Source organism: Telmatherina bonti (assembly GCF_933228915.1).
Source record: "Telmatherina bonti genome assembly, chromosome: 22".
Lineage (NCBI taxonomy): Eukaryota > Metazoa > Chordata > Actinopteri > Atheriniformes > Telmatherinidae > Telmatherina > Telmatherina bonti.
The window spans coordinates 19,176,183-19,186,602 of NC_136631.1; the positions used below are offsets into that span (position 1 = coordinate 19,176,183).

Consider the following 10,420-nt stretch of genomic DNA (forward strand, 5'->3'; position numbering starts at 1 on the left):
CACACCTGGAGCCAGAAGAATGCCAAGCCATGGACAGAATTAAATGTAATGATGTTTCTCTTCTGCTTGGCATGAACACTAAGCACTCAGCACTATTTATTCATTTAAATAAGGCATCCAAAAGGAAAAAAGGTGTGTTTTCAAACTCCAGGGCTACAACCATTTGTGAGCTTTTATTTAGTTCTCATGTTGGTGTAGGTCTAAAATGTATTTATTCACCATAGAAATAATCTTGAAAGCGCTCCCCTGAACATAGCACCACACAATTCACAGCATACTCCTCACAGTCCAAGTCTGAATTCTCTGGCAGTCATCTCACATTCCTAACTTTAAACTAAGACCAGACATCCCAACAGAGCAAAGCAGACTGAAGAGGTCAAGCATGTCTAGGCTAAACAATGAGCTTAAGTGGTGTGTGCGTGTGTGTGTGAGTGAGAAAAGAGAAAACATTGGGAAAGCAGAGAACAGCACTGGAGTTACGTTAGATACAAACTGTTTTTAGAAGTGAACAAGTCAGACTTAATTTGATAAGCAAAAATGTCCCAAGAGATTTAATCTCTGAAGCGGACCCTGATTTACGAAACATCATGCAAAGGTTTACTTCTTGCTGTGAGGCAACAGTGACTACCACATCACCATGCAGTCAGGTATTCAACTGTTGCACTACACTCAATGATGCTCAGAGCAACCTGACTTTTACACTGCACAGTAAGAGAAAGAGCCACTACTGAGGATTTACAAGCGAGACACCTGTAAATCCACATTTGTCTTGCTGGTAAATTTGTGCGGGATGACAACAATTTTTGCTGCCAAACCAAATTAAATGACAAAAATTTAGCAAAGTGACATCAATTTAGTCATGAAGTCAAGTAATTAGCTGTATAACGTTCAATGATAGATTTTTCAACAGGTTGACCGTGCTAATACTCTTCAAAGCCATACAAAAGTGACAGTCTTCACCAATTCAACTATTATAAGGTAATATTAAAATCATCCCAGTAAAAACAACACATTATATCAGAAAAGAATGTTCTCACTATAACAACTGTCCAAAAAGAAAAATGGCATCAGGTTTATTTATTGTGTCACTTATTTTTTAAAAATTGCAAACAGTCTGGCATCAGGACCAAATATAAAAAATGGTGTCACATTTGGGGCAGTACAGCTGTGGTGCAGCTTGGTTTACACTGAATGAGACTGCACCAGGTGCTTTTCTTTCTTTCAGAAGTCAAAAGGTTGAAAGTGAAAAAGGTCTTGAAAAGAAATTACCAAAAGCAGGTGCATATCAGGTAATGCTTAAAGAAAGTTCCTATTGATCACCATATTGATACACACAATTTGGCGTTTAACAACAAGTCGATAAATAAGCCTTTGAGATGACACTGGTTAAACCCTCAATGCTGTAGAATAATAACCAATAACAGGCTTAATATTTATCATGCCATTTTCAACAATTCATGGGTGGGAGCAGTAAATGAAACATCACTAACCATGACGATTTCACAATTTAGGATCAATTACCTTGAGTTAATTAATTTAAGATAAGTAACCACAGTAACATCGGATTCACAAAATTCCGCTTCAAGGAAATTCTGATTAATATTTAACTGAAATTCAAGGATGGGATACTCCCGAGTCAATTAATGGCTCGTTGGAAAGCTACATTATGACAACTAAGAAAAGACTATACCGTGGAAAATATCAAGAAACAGTGTGGAAATACCACTCATATAACTGTTCATAAATCTTTATTTGCAGAGCAAGAGGTTGCAAGGCTAAGCTAACATTAACAGTAATGTGAAAGCCAGCTGCCAACTTAGTGATCCAAATGCAACATAACAAACTCACTCAAGTTAAATGGCCTGAACACAACAGTCATTGTTGTCAAATTATAAAACAATGTTAAATTCAAATACGCACCTTTCAGTGAATTTCCCCCCTTTGGAGTCAGTTTTATTCGGGTATGCTAGCGAGGTTAGCTCCAGTAAATCCTTGGCTGCACATATTAGCAAGCTGCCTCACGGTGTGCTAACATGGGCTAACAGGCTAAGCTTATGGGCCGAAGCATAAACAGCATCAGGAATTCCGTGAGTGGAGACCGCTTTGCATCTGATTTTTTTTCTTAAGTTACCGGTCAAAATTGTGGTCTTTCAATGCAGCAAAATGCAGCAAAAACACAGCAGTACTATGACGACGTGCGACCTCTCAACTTGTTACCTCTCACCTGTTCTTTCACTCACACGTCAACAGGGGGTGCTGTTTAGACAGGTTACTTGACTCTTAGTAAAACAGCACTGGAGCAGATGTTGTAACCCCACACTAAAACATTGTACATCTCAACTACTGGGAGTGTTGTGCTATAAACATTAGTCCAATTAGCTGCTCAAACTAAGTTTTGTTATAGAAAACATGAATGTACAGGAACAAGTGATGGAGGAAATAATTCCATTCCACAATAAATTAACAGTATCAATGTGCCAGCATATAAAAATGAGAAAGGATCTGCAAAATAGGCCCCATGTATGACAGTTATTCATATTATTTTGTTAGTATTATGTTTGTAAAAAGTTTGTTATTGATAATGGGGGAGGTTGAATGGTTTTATATTCCTTATATAGTATTATTTAATACAATGCACTATATTTTCAAACATTGTTATGAGGACACTTACTTTTCCACAGCATCATTAAGCTGACACTTGTAACTAGGCTAGAATGGAAAAATCTTCTAACACTCATTTAATAAAGTTAGCTAAACAGGGAAAAAAAAGCCTTTTAATTATTAATACAAGTTAGCAAGGTGCAGGGCAAATCTTCAACAAAACATTGAAATGTCTGTCAAGACATTTGTCATCCCTACCCCTTATTTCAAGTGTTTCAAGAGTAAATAAGTTGTAGGTCACATATTGTTTCAACAGACTACCTATTTTGTTTATTTTAGATTGTTCAAGCTTTGAAACAACCCAAAAGTCAATAATTCATGCTAAAATCCCTGATGTAAACATCTAAAAAGACATGTTTACCTAATTTTTTGCTCAATAATCCTCTTAACAGAGAGAGCTTAAAATGAGAAAAGATCCCTGTGTTGGTTATAGATACTGTATAGATAGACCTATTCAGAATGGTATTGATGACATCCTTGATTTGACTGCTCCAGCATAGCCTTTTAAAGCAGTGTAAATCCTAGCATGTGTCATTTGTTTCTTTTACCCACAGTTATGAGCTGCTCTACTGTTACATATTACCTCAGCATTCAGTGATGTGTGTGTGTGTGTGTGCGTAGACTGGTCAATGTGTCTGAGTGTATCTGAGCGTGAACATGGACTTGTGTGTTTGTGTGCGCACATGGTAAACTGAGACAGACTGACAGACAGGGCATAAGAGAGAGTGCACTTAGTTAAACTCTAGACTTTTCCATGACCAGCCCCCCATGGCATGGGCGCTATCTGAGAGACTAAGCGAACTTTTAGGCTTTATCAGCTTCAACTTTACAAGGGTCAAACCTTGCTTTGTACATTTTGTTTAAGTTTGCTGACAACTTATCCTTACAAGAGCAACACATCCACAAATTTATTGAGAATTGTCCAAGATTATTCAAAAAGAGCAAGGTGATCAGGTACACTTAAACATATTACCTTCACAGATCTACATGAGTTAAAGTCAGCTGGGATCAGCTGTAAATCTCAGGAAAATACGATACAGATAAAAGGCGACTTGGGAGACATGCCAAGCTGAGAGCAACTATTTTAAAGCAAATGTTGAGATCAAGTTGACTGATAAAAGTCACCACCAGCAATAACATTAATTTATGTTCAACATACCATTCCACTTACATAAGTCCAAGTGAGGGGGAAAGAGGGATGTCTCTCATCTATTGTACACAGCGTTTTGGTTTATTTTAAATGGAGTCTATTCATAGGAATTTAATGAGGATTTGCTGGAAAAAAAAAGAATTTAGTTTATTTTGTACTTAAGATTCTTCTTTCTAACAACATAATGTGCTTTTTTGGTAGTTCAGAGAAGGGTTATGGATGTTTAAACCTGAGTCCTCTCCATTTCACTTCATGTCTCAGCTTTGCACCTGTAACAACACAAGTTAATGGGACTTCAGTTTTAAATGTGAACATGTGTGTTAATGTCAGTCTGCGCTCTAAGTTTCATCTCCTTCCTCTTTCTTCAGTTTTTCCACCCTGGCCTTGGGGCAATATGGATTAAAGTGGCGGGGTCACAAGCTGTCTATTTATATCAACAACAGAACAGCAACGTAAGAACAGCAGCCTGTGGCTTAGCATGTAAATACTAAAAAATGCATATCAAAGCAGATTTAGGCTTTAAAAAGATTAAAAATAATTGATTTTCCTCGGAATCAAACTTTAACAGCTTGACAAAGAGTCAGTGAGGCACCTTACATCACCCTAGTGGACAGAGAATGAGCCCCAAGGTGCTCAGACTTGTTGGTTAATTTATGTTGATGTAGCAATCCGGGAGTTGTGTTGTGACTTGTTTGATGTACAGGTCGACACAGCAGTTTTGAATTTTTATTTTGCTTGAAGCTGTGAAGGATTTTTGTTCAATATCTTCATTTGATCACTGCTATGTTGCTGTTTAAGTTCAGTGTGAGTGTCTTGTGTCGCTAAAGGGTTTTTAAAATGTCAAATTTACTCTGAAGTTCAGGGAATGAACCGATGACGAAATTATTTTCTCTGTCACTTTGCAGCAGTCATGTGCTATTTCTACTTTTCCATTATTAGGCCCGAGCACCTTGGCGGTGCGAAGGCCTATTGTATTTGCAGTGTTTATTATTTTTATTCGGACACTTCGCGTGCTTTTTTGGAGGCCTGAACGTGCTCGAAAACTCACCAAATTTTGCGTACCCCCTCAAGGGAATACGAAAAATTTGATATTTTGAGGTGCTCCAGAATGTTTGGGCGAAACTGAACGAGAGCGCCACCTATTTTAGGTGCCCCGCCACTGCATGTCGTTAATCTTTATGAAAATTCATACACATGATCTACATGACAGGACAAACAAAAAATCCTCTTAATGTCATGGTGAAATGTCGACAGGAAGGCGGCCATTTTAGGTCAAAGTCAATATTTTGGCGTTTTAGCACCTCGCATTTTAACGAACTCGTCCTAGGGCTTTTATCCCACTGAGCCACAAATTGCTCAGGATGTTCAGGAGGCATGTGTGATTCAATGTTGTGTTATTTCTTCTAATAGGAGACTTAGTTTACGAGGGGCGGGGCCTCAAAGTTTGATGTCTCGCCATGAAAAATTAAACGGATATAACTCCCACATAAAGCAACATTTCTGCACCAAATTTGCTAGATATGGTGGCAGTCCTCTCCTACAGAGTTCTATATGTCAATATTTTGATTATGAAATAGCCACGCCCCCTGGAGGTCAAAAGTGTTGTTTTTTGCTCACACACCCATAACTCTGGCTTGGTGGACACCACATGGCCCAAATTCACTCAGGCATCACAAAACATGTTGGTGAAGAGATCTGATAAAGGACGTTGCTCTACGCTGCACGGCGTGCCCATGACGCCATGGCGAAGTTCCATGCGGCGGCGTGACATCATAAATCCCTATAAAATTCTCAATTTTGATCTGATCACCCTAAAACTTATAGGGATTAATAAGGGATCAGTCCTGAACAGATTAATGTGACCATTGCTGGTGTAGACCTAAGCCCCGCCCACTTACAACAGGAAGTGGTTTTTTTCCACGTTTGAGGGTCATGCTTCTAAGCAAATGGTCCAAAACACTTGAGCCTCCTCCAAAACATGTCAAACCCATTCATGATGCCACAATAAAAACCTCAAGTCGCTACGCTAAACGGGACATGGCGAATGGCGGTCCAACGCCATGAAACAGGAAGTACCTGTGACCAAGCCATGGAACCTTGGACCGCCATCAAACTTGCCATGACTGATGACAGTAAGGCCCTGAACTAAGCCCCATTGAAACATTATGGAATAAATGGAGCATGTCTCCATAGCGCCCCCTACAATATTTCAATCAATCAGCCCCGCCCACTACATTGATCGACATGGATAAAATTCAGCACAGTTGGAGAACCTGCCAGTACCTTCAAAAAAGTCTCTTGGACATATGGGCTAAATTCAACAGGAAGTCGGGCATTTTGAAAAAGGTGCCATTTTTGGGGTCATTTCTTTGCCATGCATTTTAAACAACTCCTCCTAGGGATATTGTCCAACTGACACCCAACTTGCACAGGATGCTCAGGAGGCATGTGTGATGTAAAGTTGTGTTATTTCTTCTAATAGAAGATTTAGTTTAGGAGGGGCGGGCCCTCAAAGTTTTATGTCTCATTAACAATGACTTATTGCTAAAACTCCCACATAAAACAACATATCAGCACAGGAATCGACACATTTGATGCCAGTCCCATGATGAACAAAATCTGCAATGCAATAATGGGACTATGAATTAGCCCCACCCCTTGGCAACAAGAAGTGTCTGATATCATGAACCAGGAAGTACCTGTAACAAAGCCATGAAACCTTTGATCTTCACCATACTTGCCATGAGTCATGAAAGTTATGCCCTTAATAGAGTAAAATTAAAATATAGTGGAGAAGATAGTAAATGGCTCCATAGCGCCCCCTACAATATTTTAATTAATCAGCCCCGCCCACTACATTGACTGACATGGATATGATTCGGGAAACTTGTAGACCCTCCCAGTACCTTCAAAAAAGTCTCTTGGACATATGGGCTAAATCCAACAGGAAGTCGGCCATTTTGAAAAGGGTGCCATTTTTGGGGTCATTTCTGTCATTTTCTTTGCTATGCATTTGGAGGAACTTGTCCTAAGAATTTTGTCCAACTTTAACCCAAATGAGTCAGGATGCTCAAGAGGCATGTGTGATTAAAAGTTGTGCTATTTCTTTTAATAGGGGATATCGTTTAGGAGAGGCGGGGCAGCAAAGCAGATGTGATGCAATGAAAAGGAAAACTGACATAACTCCCACAAAAAACAACCAACCTGCACCAAATTTGCTACAGATGATGCCAGTCATATCCTTCACATTTCTGTATATCAATAATTAGATTATAAATTAGCCCCGCCCCTTGGTGACAGGAAGTGACCGTTCATAAGGTCTAAATGGCCTGAAGTGCAGTCTGGCTGCACTTTAGGTTGAGAGAGGCATGGGAAGGATGTTGCCGGGGAGGCGGTGGCATTATGCCGAGCGGCGCCATGGTGCGAGGGCCTATATCACCGCTTGCAGTTTTAATTTTAACTTGTGGTTTGCTGTGTCATTTGAAAAGTCCGCTGGTTAAATTTTATGAGAGCATCACTGAGAAAGTTCACAAGTTTCCTTCTCACTGTGGTTGCATTTCCCCCAGCACATTAGCCTTCTTTAAAGTAGCCACTTAGAGAGTTAATCTGTCTTTTACCTATGATTTGATATAATATAGTGTAGGTGTTTCCAATACTCTGCCTATTAAACATGGTTCCTTTTTACTCCTCTGACTTTTTCATCTTTTAATCAACCCTTCTTGTATACTGCTCAGCATTTTGTAGCTCTTCTCTTGTTGACAGTGCCAAATATGTGTCCATACTCAGAGGGCTGGCTTTATACAGGTTAAAAATAGCTATCAGAGTTTTTGCTTCATGTCCTGAGAGCTCTACTTTCTTCTCACACTTGAGGAACCATGGGAAAAGAATCTTTCCCTTACGCACATAGCACTCATAATAACAGACACAGTTATACATGAAACCTCCAAGCACACGAGTCTGTGTGCACGCTTAGCGCAAATACACAGATGCAATCATGCATGAACACGCAAAATAAAACTTGTGGGCCCTGCTGTAGGGTTGCAGCGCTGAAATAGATGAATTATATGAACAGACGCAGTGTTTACAGTGAAACTTAACCTGTACTGTGGGAATGCAAAGTCCATTTCTACTGCTGCATAAGTATGGGAATCTTGCTGAAACAACACAATGGGATAGAAGTCTGGTACAGCAAAAAATAGAAAGAGCAAGAAAACAACCGCAGTGGAGAAAAAAAGTTAGTCCCGAAGAGGAACTGCAAAAGGAAAAAGATAAACATTAGTTTCTCCCAATGACACACAAAGAAGGGGTAGTGTTGGATGAAATGAAAGGGTTGGTGTGAGTTTAAGTGTAAAGGAGCCACAGTGAAACAGTGTTAAAGTGGACTACAGTTGGGAGTCCGGGAGAATTCAGGGGTTGGCAGGTCAGACTCTGCTGACACACTGGGATCAGCAATGGGATTGTTTCCATTGGAAAGAATTCCAAGAATGAGCTAGAAGAGCTATCAGTGACTTCACTCAGAGGACAACAGTTGTAATACATAGCCAGCCACACACACTCTCACACTTTTATAGATACCGTGTCCTATGCCAACGATGGTGTGTGGGACACTCTCCGTTCCCCTGTGTCATTACGTTCTCTGCCACTCTCACTAAGGCCTCATCTTACCATTTGCAAAATGACTGCTGACACCTCTAACCACCAGCCGAGTAGTTAACAAAAAGATTTACAGTATGATTGGAAATTCCTGCAACTCCAAAGATTGAAGGGGCTTTAAAAGTGCATTTTTTTAATAGTATTATTAAAAAAAAAACAAAAAACAAAAAACATTCCATTTTAAATCACAGTCAAGATGATTAAAAGTGAGTCTTTCGAGTTTAACAAAACATTATTCCAAAATGTGTTTATTTGTTCAATTATCAAGGAGTTACGGACGATTTCCTCATGTGTGTATATGATATGGCTGGTTTTGCTCAGTGTTTTCAGAGAGATTAAACAAACAAACAAGATGAGATGTGTATGCGGGCTTTAGAGGAGTTTTCTTCTGTTCGAACAAAGTTGTTCCAGATCAAGCGGGTGTGATTGGCAGTGCTGCTGGATTGCAAGCAAACCAGCTAGGTTTCATTCAGCTGTTAATCTTATTCTAACCTTTTTTGTTGTTGTTGTTACTAATGGATAGAGGTGTCAAGTAAAAAGTACAAATACTTTGTTATCCTACTTAAGTAGAAATTTGGGGTATCTATACCTTATTGGAGTAATTATTTTTCAGACGACTTTCAACTTCTACTCCTTACATTTTTGCGCAATTGTCTGTACTTACTACTCCTTACAATTTAAAAATACAAATAAAAGTAGTTTGCTCCTACATCTTTACAGTATACACATATATATATATATATAAATATTTTGGTTTTTTTTCTAATCAATTATCAATTCATTTTTTTTGTTTGCCCTCACTGATTCCTGCAGTTCAGCTTATATTAACTTACATTCTAATAAAGGTTGTTGATAACATGCCTTTATTAGAATTTATTAGTGGACTCTTTGCAATATTACAATGCTTACAGTCACATCACCCAGGCCATGAAAGACATGAAATACTTATATATGGTTCTTTAAAATATTTGCATTGCATTTAAATGTGTAAATTTTTCATCAGAATCTATGTGGCTGAAAAAGTGTTGTGCTTCCCAGCTTTTTCAGTATTAACATTCTGATATAACATTATAATCATTATAACTTTTAGAAAAATTTTATTTTGGGGAGGGCACTGTAGGCTCTGGTGCCACAGTTTAAGCATTCCTTTTTAATGGTATTTTTCACACTTGCATTACTTTTACTTGAATACTTTAAGTTTTTTTTTTTTTTAATCAGTACTTTTACAATTTTACTTAAGCAAAAAAAAAAAAAAAAAAAAAAAAGAGGTGGTACTTTTACTTCTACAGAAGTCTCTTTGAACCTGAGTATCTATACTTCGACCTGAGTAATGAATGTGAATACTTTTGACACCACTGCAAATGGAACCCTGCGATTCACATCATAAAAGAGGACTGAGACTATGTGCTTTCAGAGCCCTTAAAATGACATGAAGTGTTACAGTTCAAAATCCATGTAGGTAAACTTTGAACTATCCAAACAGGAAATGCTGTCAAAGGGAAAAGAAATCTCGCCACAAATCTAAGAAAATATGTTGATTTAACATTTTAGTCACTTCATGGACCTAAGGTTTACTTACACATTTCAAAGCAAAGTAAACACTGTTTCTAGGTTATGCAAAAAAAAAATGCTTTGATTTCTGAGTAGAGGCTGAAAAAAGAAAAACAAAAACCAAACCACAACAAACAAATGAAAAAAAAAACAAGCAAAGTAGAGTTGAATGTAAGCTCCTGAAAATGCAACAGAAAGATGCTTCAGGGCTGCTCTTCATATCAGCTGACCTCTGCAGCAGAGAACCCTTCTTTATTAAAGCTAAAGTATATTGCTTTCCACTGCAATATTTGAAAGACGTAGTGAAGTTCAGAGGTCTCTGGCTGACGTCACATGATTGCGTAGCTGGGTGCAAGTTCAATCTGTGTCTCCAAGGACTATGGCTCTAAGTTCTTGTGATTTCTG

The 10,420-nt window shown here is 38.5% G+C and overlaps 1 protein-coding gene across 1 annotated transcript in view; it reads right to left on the reverse strand.

Annotated features, from left to right (window-relative positions):
- lclat1 (lysocardiolipin acyltransferase 1) overlaps positions 1 to 2,211 on the reverse strand; it is a 10,688-nt gene extending 8,477 nt beyond the window's left edge. The window contains exon 1 of the mRNA XM_079261873.1: positions 1,921 to 2,211. The gene's annotated coding sequence lies outside the window, so the exon portion shown is untranslated. The remainder of the gene's footprint in view (positions 1 to 1,920) is intronic.
- Positions 2,212 to 10,420: the final 8,209 nt, after the last annotated feature.